Genomic DNA, 16,420 nt, shown 5'->3' with positions numbered 1-16,420 from the left:
ATAATTGATTCAGACAAGAATTATCAGTGGATGCTAAAACAAGTGGGTAAAAGTTTAATGAATAACAAGATATTTACATACACATAAAATATCTCCTCACAAAATACCAATTAATTACAAAGGAAGAAACAATAACTTCTCACTGGAGAAACGTAGCAGATACCATCTTAACCAGGATCAGGGTTAACAGAGCCAGTACTGGCATAGCTGGTAACCATGCGCCTTTGAATAGGAGGCACTGAGAAGGACCCAACATCACATCTCTGGTCTTCCTGCCAAAAATGCATGTCCTGAATCTAGTTACAAAGAAACAGAGAACAACCCCAAGTTGAAGGACATTGTTCAAAATAACTAACTGGTCTGTATTCTTCAAAACCTGTCAAAGTCATGAAAGACAAAGACCAAGGAACTATTCCAGATTGATGAAGATTAAAGACATGGAAATAAATGTGAGATTTTAGATGGGAACTTAGAGCGAATGATGGTGACGGTGATGATCTCGCTGATGACGGTGGTGATGGCGATAATGATGATGATGGTGACATTCTGCTCTAAAGGACACTACTGGGACATGATGGGTTGTAGGAATAAAGTCTAGATTGGATTATCATATCGTATCAATGCTGTTTCCCTGATTTTGATCATTGTACTGAGTTATGCAAGAGAATGTACTGGTTCTTGTGAAATATGCATTATCTGGAGTAATGGCCAACATGTCTGAAACTTACTTTCAAGTTGTTCAGAAAAAATGCACACGCACACAAAGAAAGTATGATAAAGCAAAAATGATGACGTGTTAACAATTGGGGAATCTGGGTGAAGGGCATAGATTTCTTTGTACTAGTCTTACAACTATTCTGAGATTTTGAGATCATTTCAAAATTAGAAGTTTTGAAATAGAAATGAAAAATAAGATGCCGTATAACATAGGTTATTCCTTAGTTCTGACGAGTCTCTCCTGTCCAAAATGGAGAGGTGCCACCAATCCAGAAATCTCTAAAGACTTGAGAGCTCCTGTGGCCTCCTGACACTCACTGAAGAGACACAACATTGGCGGCACAAACCAGAAGCTAACCAACCAGGTGACCTACAGAGAGAGCACCAGCAATGCTCTTGGGTTGAGGAATGAGGTTGTTTCATGCATTACTCTGGCCAATTCCAACAGACTGTTGCTGACAGAGCCCTGAGTTCTCTCAAAGAGAGTGCCAAGGAACAGGCTTGACAGCTGCCTCCCCCTCCCAGTTTCTGGAACCACCATCAAAGATGCAATTAATAATCCAAGGGCAAGACTCCTCTATCTCACACAGCCTCGGATACAAATCAACCCCAAAGTGTTAATAGATCAACAGTTATCTCTGATACCAAATACAATTTGCATTTAAGATGACATCTGCAATATTTTAAAAGCCAAAGTCTAAAACAACAAACTTGGCATTTTTTCTGAGTAGCAATTAACACAGTGACTAATCCTATCAAGGAGACAGTAATTGGCATGGAGATATCCTTCTCACACCAGCAGCAGGTTGAAAACCTTAATCCTAACCTCTTTTTAACAGCACAGACTCTAGAGCATCTCGGCTCATCAAGGAAACTAATGCAATTATTAAGGACAAGGGTAATTACCCTACAGCTTCAACAAAAAAATAGAAGTGCTCAAACAGCAGTCATACAGGAGAAGGATGAGAGGCTTGACTTGGGGATGAAGGCTATCTCTGTATCATGGCCATACCAGGGCTTGGCTATGCTACCTCCCTAGCTCTGCCCAGGGCAGAGGGTCAACCACAGCCCAACACCAGCCAGTTCTCCCCAGCATTGGCCAGTCTAGAACACAGCTTCTCATACAAAGGTCCCAAGTACTGATCAATTGGGTGGCATTCCCGAGGATATGACCCGTGAAACCTCTAACACCATCATGCTGGTCTCTTCAGTATCTCTAGAACCCACTATACTCAATCTGGGCACACTTGGGTTATTCTCCCCAGGTATGACGCCATCCCCCAGAATCTGTCTACAGTTTACCTGTTGTTCTGGGCTTCAGGTTTTAGGAAGCAATCCTAAACCACTCCAGCCCTCAGTGAACACAAAGCTAATATAAGCCCTTCTCATCCAAACCATGATAGCAAAACACAGAGGTGTACATGTTCACCCGTTGGTTTGTGTGAGCCGGCTTTATTTGCCAAATGGCTTCACAAGTCATGACCATGACCCATGCACCCTTGTCTAGCACAGGGCTAGACAAACAGGAAAAGTCCTGGCAACAACCCCGCAAGCTCTCAGATGCTCAGAGACACCTACTGCTCCGTGGAGTAAGAGGCGAGAGAGGTTTTTTGCATGTGTGGGTATTTCAACTGACAGGATAATTACAGAATTTTCAGTGAAGCCCACAGTAAGTGTTTAACAAATTAATGAATGACTAAGTGAAGCCAAGAATAAGCCAACTCACATGAACTGGGCCAGTCTGCTTGATAGACCAGCTAGTGGACCTAGTAAGGCTATGGACAAGATATCTGCACAACCCAGCTGGCTTCCCCCTAGAGCACTGCCTGGCATGAACTGTCTACAACTGCAATGTTGCCCAGCTGCCTCGAGGGTGTGCTGTTGGCCACAACAGGACCAAGCAATAGTGAACGAGGCATCCAGCTCTAAAGGGACATGTCACCCTTACGTAAAGTGGGTGGGTGAGGTGGCACTTTATTGAGCATGGAAACTTCTTACCCATATGGTGTGATCAAACCTTAGTCATACACCCGGATTGGGCTGGCAGCCGAACGAGGGACTTGCTAATCAAGGAAATACCTGAACCCAGGTATGTGGGCACTCAGCCCTGAGAAGCCCAGGGGAGGTAGCAGGGCTCAGACATCAAGAGGAAAAGAACAGTGCCACTCTCAGAAAGGCTGAAGAGATTGAGGGCTCCGATCTTAGAGGTACCAGGAGCTCTGCATAAATTACAGGGGAGAACCTGTAATTCTCTGTGGTTCTCCTAGGGAGAACCACACAGCCAGTGATCTGGTCGTAAGAAGCAAGGGCAAGTCATCTGGTGCTAGGTCACAAGTGGACCAGCCACCAGGTCTCATGACAGAGGATCCTGAAATGTGCCCACTTAGAAATACAGTTGATTCCACTTTTCTGGAATCAGGTGAAACTCAGAGGGAACTGCCACTAGGTGAACCCAGCCTCAAAGATGAAATTTAAGTCGTCTGTGATTGTACAGGTTGGAAAGAGAGAGGGGATATTTTAGATGCTGCATGCGTTTTTACTAGGATGAATTTAGTCTGTTTAATGCAAGAAGAAGAAACTCAATGACAGCTTTTCCTGCTGAATTTGTTATATGATATGAAGAAAGAAATATGCCCTTTTCTTTTTACATTCATTTTATGTAGAACTTTCTGTCTGCATCAGCAACCTAGCACATAACATCCTCCTGGGGCATCACTGGTGTGCCCCAGTGATGGTATCTTCTAAGACAAGCATGTCTTCCCTTCCAATTAGGTTGTAAGCCCCTTGAAGGTGGGAACTGTGTCTAATTCATCTCTACACCCTGTACAGAGCCTAGCAAAGTGCCAGATTCAAGCTGTTACTCAGTAAATGCTGATTGTTGATAATCATACAGCACTGATTAATACAATTAACTCAGCAAAGAAATCCCAGCAGGATGCCTGACCTGAGGCTGAGCTGTCCTCCTCTAATGCCTGGACATCTTGTTGTTACAGAAGTGGCTTTCTCTCCAAGGTACGAAAGAGTCATCTAGTTCCCAACTCCTATCCGGAGCCAAGCACCTCTGAGTGAGGGAAGGGTGCTGAGGGGAAGGGCAGATGAAGGCTGCAACCCACGGAGACTCGGTCTTTGTGGAAAGGATCATTTGGGTCATAATTTAGAACCCAAAGCCTAAGGATAGTCACTGAAAAACCGTATTACTCCAGGGGCGCCTGGGTGGCTCAGTCAGCTAAGACTCTGACTCCTGGTTTTGGCTCAGGTCATGATCTCAGGATCCTCAGGAACCCCGATTCAGGCTCCACCCTCAATGGGGACTCTGTTTCTCTGCCTTTCTCTCCCTCTCCCTCTACCCCTCCCCCCACTCACATACTCTCTCGAGTGTGTGTGCTCTCTTTCTAAAACAAACAAATAAATCTTTTAAAAACACATATATTACTCCACCATCTGCTACCCATGCGTTTGACACAATTTAAGGACTGACAATGGTTAATGCTAGCAAAACCATAAAGCAATGGATTCATACACTACAGATGAGAACAGAGAAGTGATATAACAACTTTGGAAAACCACTTAGCGATTTTGTCAAATAGGAAACAATCTAAGTGTCCATTCACTTATGACTAGGTAAATATATTGTGGTATATTCACACAATGGAATAGAATACAGCAGTGAAAATAAATAAGCTAGAGCTACAAGCATCCACACAGATGCATCTCAAGAAAATACACTGGGGGAAAAAAACCCACATTTATAATTCAAATCAAAACAAGGATTTAATAAAGTAGCAGAATATAAAATTGGCATTAAGAAATCAATAGCAGAGAGAAAATCCTATTCACAATGGCAACAACAAAATACAATATGTAGGAGAGTAAACTTAGCAAGAGATATACAAAACTGCTCTAAGGAAACTTTTAAACTAACACACAAAACACAAAGGTCTTCTTGAACAAAGGGGAAATGTAAGATCTTCCTGGATAGGACAATTAATATTATAAAGACATCAGCTCTCCCTAAGTTAATTTATAAGTTTAATGGTATTTTACAGAGCTAGACAAATTGATACTAAAGTTCGTATGAAAAAATAAGCCCTCAAGAATAGCCAGGAAAACACTGAGAAAGAAAAGCCTCAAGGGAAAGTAAGCCTTACAAGATGTTAAAAATACTACAAGTCCGCCATAATTAAAACAGTGTAGCTCTGGTGTATTAATAGACATAGAAGTGGAGTAGACAAGGAAGTTTGGGTATAGATGCAGCTATATGTGGAAATCTTATATCTGATAAAGATGGCCTCTAAAATCACTGAGGCAAGGAAAGACCTTTTGATAAATGTTGCAGGGACAACTGGATAACAATTTGGAAAAGATGTTAAATTACATCCACACCTCACATCAAACACAAAGAAAGTTCCAATGGATCAAAGATGTAAATATAAAAAATGAAACCATATTAGTACTAGAAGAAAATGGGGGTGAACTCATTTACAACATGAATATAGGGAGAAATTTTATTATGATGATTCAAAAATACAGATGCAGTAAAAGATTGATAAATATGACTATATAAAATAAAAACATTTTGTACATGAAACACACTTTAGATTCAAAAATACAAATAGATTGAAAATAAAATGATGGGCAAAATATATCATGCAAACAACCACAAGAAAGTTGGAGTGACTATACTAGTATCAGACAAAATAGACTTTAAACAAAGAATGTCACTTAAGATAAAGAGAGACATTTCATAATGATAAAGGTCAATGTATCAGGAAATATAACAATTATAAACCCAGATGTACCTAATAATAGAGCACCAAAATATGTAAAGAAAAATTGACAGATGAAGGTAGAAATAGACAATTCTACTATAGTATTTGAAGACTTCAATACCCTACTTCTGATAGTGAATAGAACAACTAGATAGAGTACCAACAAAGAAATGGAAGGCCTGGATAACACTACAAGTCAACTAATTCAACAGACATCCTTAGAACACTCCACCCAACAACAGAATACACACTCTTCTCAAGGGCACATGGCACATTTTCTAATACAGATCATAGGCCAGGCCATAAAACACACTTCAGTAAACATAAAAGGATAAAAATAATACAAAGTATTATCTAATCACGCAATGAAATGAAATTATTAATCAATAGCAAAAAAAAAATTGGAGAAAACTCATAGATGTAAATTACACAGGAAGTCCTGAATAACCAACTGGCTAAAGAATTTAAATGGAAAATCAGAAAATTGAGAATAAGTGAAAAAGGAAATACAAGATACCAAAATCCGGGAAGCAGCAAGAACAGTGCTTAGGGGGAAATAAATAAAATAAAAAAATAATCTCAAGTCAATAACCTAATCTTCTACCTTAGGACTAGGGGAAAAAAAGAGGAAAACAACCCTTAAACAAGAAGAAGGAAGGAAATAATAAACATTACAGTGGAAATTAATGAAATAGAGAACAGAAAAATATAGAGAAAATCAATAAAACAAAAAGCAGCTCTTTGAAAAGAACAACAAAATTGACAAACGTTAGCTACAATGACCAAGAAGAAAAGAGAGGATTCAAATTACTAGAGCTAGAAATGAAAGAAGGACATTACTATGACCCTACAGAAATAAAAGGGATTATGAAAGAATACTAAAGCAATTTTAAACCAAAAAATTAGAAAACTCAGATGAAATGGGAACATTTCTAGAAAAACAGAAACTACTAAAACAGATGAAAGAAGAAATGGATGACCTAATCACACCTGTACTAAGTAAAGAGACGGCATTAGTAATCAAAAGTTGCCCACAAAGAAAATCCAGGCTGATCTGGCTTCATCACTGACCTCCACCAAACATTGAAAGAATATTTAATCCTTTACTGTTCTTCACAAAATCTTCCAAAAACTGTAAGAGGAGAGAGAATGATTTTCAATTTACTAATTATAAAACCAGTATTACCCTGATACCAAAACCAGACTGAGACATAACAAGAAAACCAACTACTCACCACCAATAGCTTTTGGGAATATGCATGCAAAAATCTTCACCAAAATATTAGCAAACTGAATTCAGCAACATAACAGTAGTCTTGCCTTAATTTGTAGGTTTGCTTTCCATGGTTTCAGTTACCTGTGGCCAGCCACAGCCTGGAGTCGGATGCTCTTCCTTCCGACATGTTGTCAGAAGGTCTACAGCAGCCCAAACTACATTACGACGCCTACATTATTCACCTCGCTTTCTCTTCATCTCATCACACAGGCATTTTATCACCTCACATCATCACCAGAAGGATGAAGACAGTACAATAAGATATTCTGAGAGGGAAAGACCACGTTCACATTACTTATAGTACAGTATATTGTTGCAATTGTCCTATTTTATTATTAGCTGTTGTTGTTATTCTTACCCTGCCTAATTTATAAATTATACTTATAATAGGTATGAATACATGGAAAAAACATAGTATATGTAGGATTCAACACTGTCCATGGTTCCAGGCATCCAGTGGGATCTTAGAACAGATTCACTGCAGACAAGTGAGAACTACTGTAGAGAAAGAATTATACATCATGATCGAGTGAGAATTATGGCAGGAATTAAGGTTGATTCAGCATCTGAAAAGCAACTAAGTAATACATCTCACAAATAGACTGAAAAACAAAAATCACATGATCATCTCAATAGACACAGAAAAACTTACGCTAAAATCCAACAAAATTCATGATTAAAATAAAACAACAACACTCTACAAACTAGAAGGAACTTCCTTAACTGATCTAGGTCATCTACACAAAATTCACAGTTAGTATCATAATTAATGGTGAAAGACCGGATGTTTTCCCCCAAGATCACAAACAAATAAGGATGTCCCCACTCACCACTTCCGTTCCACATTTGTACTGAAGTTCTAGCAAGGGCAGCGAGGCAAGAAACAGAAACATAAGACATCCAGATTGGAAAGGAAGAAATAAAAGCTTCTCTATTCACAGGTGAGATTATCTTGTCTATGTTCTAATGAACAAGCAAAACAAAGTTGAAGGATACTGGTTAATAAACAAAAATGAATTGTATTTGTATACTGCGGCAATGAATGACCTCAAAATAAAATTTAAAAAGCAATTCCATTCCCAATAACATCAAAAAGAATAAAATACTTAGAAATAATTTTAACAAGACAAGTAAAAAACTACACTGTGAAAACTATAAAACACTGTTGCAAGAAACAGACCTACATAAATGGAAAAACATCAATGTTCATGGGTTGGAAGACTTAATGTTAAGATAGCAATACTCCCCAAACTGCTCTACATATTCAATGCAATGTCTAACAGAATTCTGATTTCTTTGTAGTTATCGACAGCCTGACTCTACAACTCACATGGAATCGCAAGAGACACAGAATAACCAAAACAATCCTTTAAGAAGAATGAAGTAGGAGGACTCACACCTCCCAAATTCAAAATTTGCTACAAAGCAATGGTAATCAAGACAGTGTGGTACTGGGACAAGGACAGACATACAGATTGATGGACTAAAACTAAGAGTTAGAAATGAACCCAAACATCTATTAGCAGTTGATTTTCACAAAAAAAAAAAAAAAAAAAGTGCCAAGACCATTCAATCAGGAAAGAATAGTCTTTTTAACAAATGGTGCTGGGACATCTGAATAGCTACATACAAAAGAATGAAATTGGACCTTTACATCATACCACACACACACACACACACACACACACAATTTAACTCAAATGGAGGAATCAAAGAACAAAATGTAAGAGCTAAAACTATAAAACTCTTAGAAGAAAACACACAAGTAGGTCTTCATGACCTAGAATTCAGCAAAGCATTCTTAGATATGACACCAAAAGCATGAGGAACAAAAGAAAAATTAAACTGGACTTTAACAAAATTAAAAACTTCTGTGCTTCAAAGGAGCCACCGAAAAAATGAAGAGACAACCCCCAGAATGGAAGAAGGAAGGAAATATTTGCAAACCACAAGTCTGATAAGAGACTTGTATCTAGAATATGTAAAGAATTCTTACAACTTACAAAAGACAAGGAGCCCGATTTTAAAAAATAGTTGAAGGATCTGAATAGATATTTCCTCATGGAAAATATGCAAATGGAAGATACGCAAATATACACATCATTCGTCATCAGGAATATATACATGTATGTATATATCTGTATCTCACAATGAAACACCACTTCCCATCCACTGTGGTATCTAGAATCAAGAAGTTGGTGTTGACAGAGAAGCTGCTGGGGGGCAGGGAAATGGTGCTGCCACTTTGGAAAATGGGCTGTTTCTGGCAGTTTCTCAAATAATTACAGTTACGACGCAACTAGTCAACTTCACGACGAAGCATACACCCAAGAGAAATGAAAAATATATCTACACAAAAAAATTGTACACAAATGTTTGTAGCATCATTATTCATAATCACCAAAAACTAGAAACTGTCCTAATGTCCATCGATAGGCAAACAGACAAACCCAATGTTCTGTGGAATACTACTTGGTCCTAAGACGGAATAAAGTACTGACACACCGAATGAACACTGAGAACATTATGCTAAGTGAAAGAAGTCACACAAGTCCGTGCCTTCTGTGATTTCATTCACGTGGGTCTAGAAGAAAGAAATGCACAGACAGTGAAGGTGGTTCAAAGTGGCATGGAGCCAAGCGGTCAGAAGTGGGGAGGGGGACAATGGGCTGATAGCTCAATGACACAGGGTTTTCTGAGGAGAACAGTATGCTTAAACTTGAGGGTGGCACGTATCTGCGACTATACTGAAAGCCACTGAACCGTACAGTTTGAATGGGTGAGTTGTATAGTGAGTAATACCATAATAAAGCTGCTATTAAACATTTAAATTGTTTTTCATTTTGATAAGGAACGAGATAGTCACACAGTCCCCAAGTGTCACCTCATGAGACACTTATTAATTACGAAAAGGAAAACAGCAACTTGACAGTGGAAGAAGCTCGCAGAAACCACCCACACCACGTGATCAGACCGCCTCACTGGCAGTGAGACAGGCACCTCGTGGCTCCTACAGGATGCCTGGAAGCGGCCATCACATAGCTTCTGCTGTTTCTTGGACAAAAACCGTGTATCCTAATCTACCTGTGAGGAAACATCAGATAAACCAGAACTCTTCAAGAACACTCAAGAACAAAAGAAAACAGACTAAGGAAAGGCTGCAGGTGAGAACAGACGGGAGAGGTTGGACAACTAAGGGCAGCCCGTTGCTCCTGCATCAGGTCTAGATCAAACCCCAAAATGCATTTTGGTTCTGCCATAGAAGCATCAATGGGACAACCGCTGAAATTCCTAGAGGGTCTAAGCATTGGATGACAGTATAGGAACAAGGCTGATTTCCTGATCATGATCCTTATACTTTGCTTCTGGAAAAAAATACCCTTAGTCTTCGGAAAATGCCCTCAAGTATTTAGAGGTAAAGGAGCATCTCCAACTTGCCTCAAGTGTTTCAGAAGAAATCTGTTACATATGTATGCAATTTCATGTCATGTGTGTGTGTTCTATGTGATTTGTGTGTCTATACATGTATACAGAGAAGGAGAACGCTTATGCACCTGTATTAAAATGTTAACACCTGTGGAATCCGAGAATGATACACAAGTGACATTTGTACCATTTTTTGCAACTCCTCAACATTTGGAAATTGTTTCAAATAAAATAATTTAAAAAGTGTTTGTGGTACATGCAATGATTTATATTTAACAAACGTGGAAGGAAATTACTCATTAAGAACAAACACATACATAGCAAAAGTACAGAAACATTCACAGCAGTGATCAGCTCTAAGGAAGCTAGAGCCCGGTATAGACTAGCTGTGTTTTGTTTCTCAAGCTAATGCTGGTATGGGACTATGCGTTTATTATTGCTTACATTTTCATATAACTATATTGAATACTAATTTTTATTTAAAAATATTCCTCTCCCTTTGTCTATCCAGCACTCCCTTTTTTTTTTTTAGATTTTTATTCATTTATTTGACAGAGATCACAAGGAGGCAGAGAGGCAGACAGAGAGAGAAAGGAGGAAGCAGGCTCCCTGCTGAGCAGAAAGTCCCATGCAGGGCTCCATCCCAGGACTCTGGGATCACGACCTGAGCTGAAGGCAGAGGCTTTAACCTACTGAGCCACCTAGGTACCCCCCAGCACTCCCTTCTTCATGCAATGCAAGACTTCATAGAGCAGACAGGTCCCTCTTGCCCTCAGATGTATTTCAATAGCACTGAGAAATTCTCACTGCACACAAGGGATGGATTCCCTGGAGAAGGAGACCAGGGACAGAGAGCCTCACACACGTCTTGTTCACCTTAGTGGAAAAGATGAAGTCTTCCTAGACAACAAGCAGCTGGATGCTTTTGCATAGGACAGGAGAGGGGAAGGCTCTGTGCCAGGAAAGGGGGTGTTTGGAGCCACGGCGGTGATGGCTTCCTGGCCTCGGGGAGGTGTCTGGCAGGGGCCACCCAGGTCTGGGAGACAATTCAGGATTCCCACTGCTGCCTGCAGAAGCAGGCCTTCCCAGCGATCCTGAACCAGTAGGGCCTCCTCCCTAAAATGGAGCTAACAGCACACCTTGCCTGGACTATGGTACTAAAGGAGGTGGCATCTGCCCAAGTCACAAATGGCCTTCTTGGCCTGGAGTGTCCTGCTGACCACCACTGGCTTCCCTGACAGACAGGCTGGAGGAAGCCTTTCCAGGCAAGAAGGCCAGCGTGGGCAGAGAAGGGAAGCCTGGCTGGAACCCAAGCAAGCCCCACAGCAGGGAAGCCAGTCAACAAGATGGAGAGGGCCCTTACCACAAGCCATGCAGTCCTCTAGGCTCCTCAAAGAGACGGGGGAAAAAGCTGATAGCAGCCTCTGTCCTCCCTGGAGGACCTTAGAGCAAAGATGAGGAATGAGAACATCTGTGGGAATGGGGAAAGATTGTTCCAGACCCTGGCCACAACAGTGCAAAGGGCACTGAGCAGAAGCCTGCCTGCTGCCTCCTGGTAGATTCCAGAAGCGGCAGCCAGCACGAATGACGTTGAGACCACTGGGTTGTTGGGGTCCTGGTCAGCGATGAGTTTGCTCAGGGTGATGGGGGGAGTGCTGGACCTTCAGAGCAAAGTGACAGGTTTCTGAAGACTCCTCAAGTGTTTGCAGCCACCACAGTCCAAGGAGGTTCTGCGGGGACCTGCTGCATCAGCACTTGACTTTGCAAATGGGCTCTTCATTTTCCTCTTAGGGTGTTGCTTCCCATAAGAGTCAGGGTCAGGACTGTGGGTGCAGGGGCAAGGTCCCTAGGGTACAAACTGTCAGGAGGTGTTCCTCTTGGGGTCCCCAAACACAGGATCAGTACCTGAGAGTCTCGATCCTGCCAAGTGTACTGAGCAGGCACCACTGGGGCTGGTCCCCTTGCTTGAACGATTCTACCTTTCATGCAAGAGAAGAGCCTGGATCCCTGGGCTTGGGGGCCACCTTGATATTCTAGAACTTACTGAGAAGCTAGGCCTTGGCCTGCTATTCTTTGGAGCACTCTCTTTACCCTGAAAAGGGGCATGGACAGGAGTCAAAGACCTCTCTGCAATCTTCTGGCTAATTGACCTTGAACAACATTTCCAACCTCTGGAAGTCTTTTCATCTACGAAAACGGAGTGAAAAATACTCTGGTTGCTCAGAGAAGTCAAGGAGGTAAAAGAAAAAAAGCCCACACAGGGCCTGCTACAGAGGGGCAGATCTCACGAGCATCCTCTGTCCTTTCCTATCTCCCTCTCTCCCAAGGACATCCCACGATCTAGTTCCTGAAAAGACCAGATCCTAAAAAGACCACCTCTCAGGTTCTAGGGAGTTGGGAGCCCACGGTTTCTCAGGAAATTATGCTAAATCTTGGTATGATAAATGCCCACGCCCAACGAGATCATACATCTCCAGAATCCAGTCTGCATTACTGGAGAGCCTCCGTCGTTGGGATCCTCAAAATTCCTTCCTGTGTCCAGTTCTGGCCACAGTCATCCCTCATCCTGGAGCACGGACCCGTCCTTGCCTCAGCTAAGTCTCCCATCTCCCCTCCTTTCTGAGGCTGTGTTAGCGCCTACCCAGCCCCCGTGAACCTCGTGTCCCCACATTTTGGCAAGCGCCCACGAGAGGCTCCGGCTTCTCAGATGGTTTCATGATTTAATCCTCGCATGAATTTCATACTTCTGGAGTTCAAGAACCACATACATATTCGATTTTTTCTATATTTTCCAAGGCTCGTGGCTCAGTGCCAGCCTACCAGTACGTGAAAAATAGGTACTTGTGGAGTTGGAGGTAATAAAATATATATTCATTTAAATTTTTTAATTGGAAAAAATGACTAAAATTTGATAATGAAAGTTCTGTCCGTGGACCAAATTTGAACTTTTTCTAGAAACACTTTTTTTTAATGGACTTTGCAGGGAACCAAGCAATTAATGCCTTTTCATTACAATTTAGGACTGAAACTGGAATATTAAAATTGCCATTCAGTGGAATGTGCATGAAATGCTGAAAGTCTCCTGGTGAATAATTCCTGGTTATAACGACATGCTATAGACTTAAATCTTACTCCTAGACATGAAAAAAGACAGTTAAATCAACTTTGTCCATTTAAATATCATTTCAAGATATCTAGAACCCATCTCTTTATTGCTCAACAACCCTTGGCAATTTCTTTTGCCCTCATTTATTTCTGGTTCCAAAGGGAATCCTGTCTGATTTATTGGAAATTAGTTCTTACTGCTAGTAAATGCTTTAAACTGTTTTCCTATAAATCACTCCAAAATCTGCTAGTGCACTGAAGCCTGGTCCGAGCTTCCCTCCAGCAACGCTGAGCGCCAGCACACCCTCCCTCCCACCGACTGTGAGTCCTTCACCACCCCCCCTCCCCCGACCCTCAGGAAAGCTCCACGGAGCAGGCAGATGAGTCTCTAAAGAAACTTAGTTTTTACTCCTTGGAATGGTTCCTCTAAACAAAAAAAAAAAAAAAAAGAAGAAGCTTAGCTTTTCTACACACACACAATCAGCTGCTCCTTCACCTTCCATAGGCAGACAATGATCGGCTACATTTCCGCATGTTAACAAGCCTGCGTCCTCATGGGTTCAGAGTTAGCTCTCGAGGAGACACAGCGTGCAGAGGAGTGTGAGCACACTGTGTGCAATGGCAGCATTCCCGGGGTCGGGGTTGGGGGGCGGTGCCTAGGCTTTACTGCACCTGTGCCCTTCACCGTAGGTCAGGCTCTGCTACAGTAACAAGGAAGGTCCATTTCCTGCTCACACCACACAGCCATTCTGACTCTGCAGCGGGAGGCTCGGCGGCTGGGTGCGGTCCTCACTCAGGGAAACCGGCTGGCGGAAGCTCAGCCCCACATCTTCACATCTGTGCCTTGAAATGATACGTGTCATTTCTGCTCACATTTCACTGGCCAAAGAAAGGGACACGACTTCCCCAAACATCAAAGCCGGAAGGAAGGCGAAACCCATCAAGCATCCCCAGAAGGTGGACCATGCTAATGGCGATCACGCTCCCTGGCTCTTCCCTCATGCATGCTGGACAAGGTGATGCTCCACCATCTCTGGGAGGTGTGCGCGTGCATGTGTGTGTGTGTGTGTGTGTGTGCGCGTGTGCGCGTGTGTGTTCACCATAAAACCAGGAACATTCTGCCTGGCCAGCAGGCATCTCTCTACTCTGAAAAGTCTGACACTTTGCCACATTGTAGCCCTTGAGATGCCTAATGCACTCTTTATCAGAATCAATCTTAAAAACAAATGGTTGTTATTTAGGTAACTACTAGGAATAGAAAGAGAGCTCTTCAAATTGACAAAGAAGGAGTGAGAGAGGGAGGGAGGCCTTGGAGGCATAAGTGGCAAATAAAAATCCCAGGATTCTAAGACTCTTCACAAAAGAGAAAAGCCAGGCCTTCCTCACAGCCCAGGGACGCTTCGCAAGAGCTCAGGGAGGGCGGGGGTCTGCCGGTGGGCTACGGTGAGTCCTCCCTGCCCTCTCCCCTTGCAGTTTCCCACAAATAAAGAGCTATTTTCAGAAGAAACCCTCCAAGCATCGCTGTGACACAGCAGGCTGTAATGCTCACTACAATAACAAATGTATGTAAAAGATCATCTGTAGAAATCATTTTTAAGTTGAGATATCGTTCAAAGGCAAAAATGATCTATATGCTGAGAGACAGTGCTCATATATCTTTTGGAGAAATGATAGGGCCTTATTTAATGATTTAAAGAACAGCACCATAAAAAAAAATAATTCCATATATAAATATTTAAGTATGGTTTATTATATTCAATACCTGTCCAAATATATCCTCCGTCTAGATCTTTGCCAACTGCACTCAGAGCTAGTGAACTCCAAGAATACTAGAAGGTATCAAAAAACATCAGCTAGAAAACTCTGCCATGCGTTTAGAAGACAGGGCTGTTCTTTAAAACTGACTTACAGAAAAGCAGCTGTGCTCCCACCAGCTCTGGAGGAGAAATGACGATTGCAAAGGGAGGGAATTTAGTAAAAGTATTTTTTATTCTTTGTCATGTCCTACTTCAAAGACCACATTTCAGGAGCTGAAAACACTTCCTATTATTAGGTACAAGTCTGCATTTAATATGTATCGTCTACATTTCAGGCCACAATATGCATATGTATATGTACATTACACTCTTCTGTTCATGTGCACCCTCTACCTATCGATGAGATTTGGTGCTAAGGGCGTGAAACATTTTCAATAAAATATAGGTTCCCACTTGTTCTGTTGCTGTCTTCAAGGACCCTGTCAGTTCTGCATCAGAGATTGTGGAAATCACTAATGGAAATCTGACAGCTGGTGACAACTTCAAGCCAGGAGTCTCGTCTATAAAATCTACCTGAAAACCTGAAGGCGTACCTGGAGAAAATAATTCTCCAAACCTCACATTCTTCTCCGGCTGCATGCTTATAGGATTCTGGGCTCTGAAATGCTTGCATTCCATCGAGGGGTGCAGCGTTCAAAAGAGCCACCCCTCAGCTCTCTGCACTTGGAGCAAGCTTCTGGCCCACTCTCCCTTAGGCGGGCGCCCATGGATGGAATTCATGTCTCCAGGGTCCGTGTCCTTCACTTCCCCGCCGATGTCCCTTCTCCGACCAGACCATCCCCTCCTGCAGCAGCTGGCGTTCTGTGGAACTTATCTACTATTATCAGAAACGTCAACAGTTTTCGAGAAACAGATGCAACGGGGCTGCAGTAACCTACTTAAGTACCATAAATTCCAGAAGGCGCTTGGCTTTCATGGACAACGTGTGACTTGAAAAATGACACACTCTTGGGAGAGCGGATGACTATTTTTAAAGGACTAGCCGGAGACTCCTCAAGGAGTCCAGGCGCCTGTGGGGGTCTCTCGCTTCATAGGGAGCCCCGCCCCCGTGTCCTCTGAACCCAAGCTCTCTCTGCGTAATGAGATCAACGAGTGACTCAGCACAGAGCTCTTAGAGCCTGACTCAGGACCTCCTCGCCCACATGCTTGCCCAACACGCCACCCACCCTCACATTCTCAGCTTCTGCTCCTGCTGGGGAATCTACATTCACTCTCGCCTGCTGAGTTCAGATCCTAGACCTGCCAGAGACTCGATGTGTAGCTTCTGGCACGTCATGTAACTCCACTAAGCCTTGCTTCTTCATTTGTAG

At 42.2% G+C, this 16,420-nt stretch overlaps 1 protein-coding gene across 36 annotated transcripts in view; it reads right to left on the bottom strand.

The window, feature by feature from the left end:
- CAMTA1 (calmodulin binding transcription activator 1) overlaps positions 1-16,420 on the bottom strand; it is an 814,199-nt gene that overhangs the window by 433,108 nt on the left and 364,671 nt on the right. The gene's annotated exons all lie outside the window — the stretch shown is intronic.

Source organism: Mustela nivalis (genome assembly GCF_964662115.1).
Source record: "Mustela nivalis genome assembly, chromosome: 10".
NCBI classification, from domain to species: domain Eukaryota; kingdom Metazoa; phylum Chordata; class Mammalia; order Carnivora; family Mustelidae; genus Mustela; species Mustela nivalis.
Note: the sequence above shows the minus strand (reverse complement) of the source record. Positions and strands in the feature narration are given on the sequence as shown.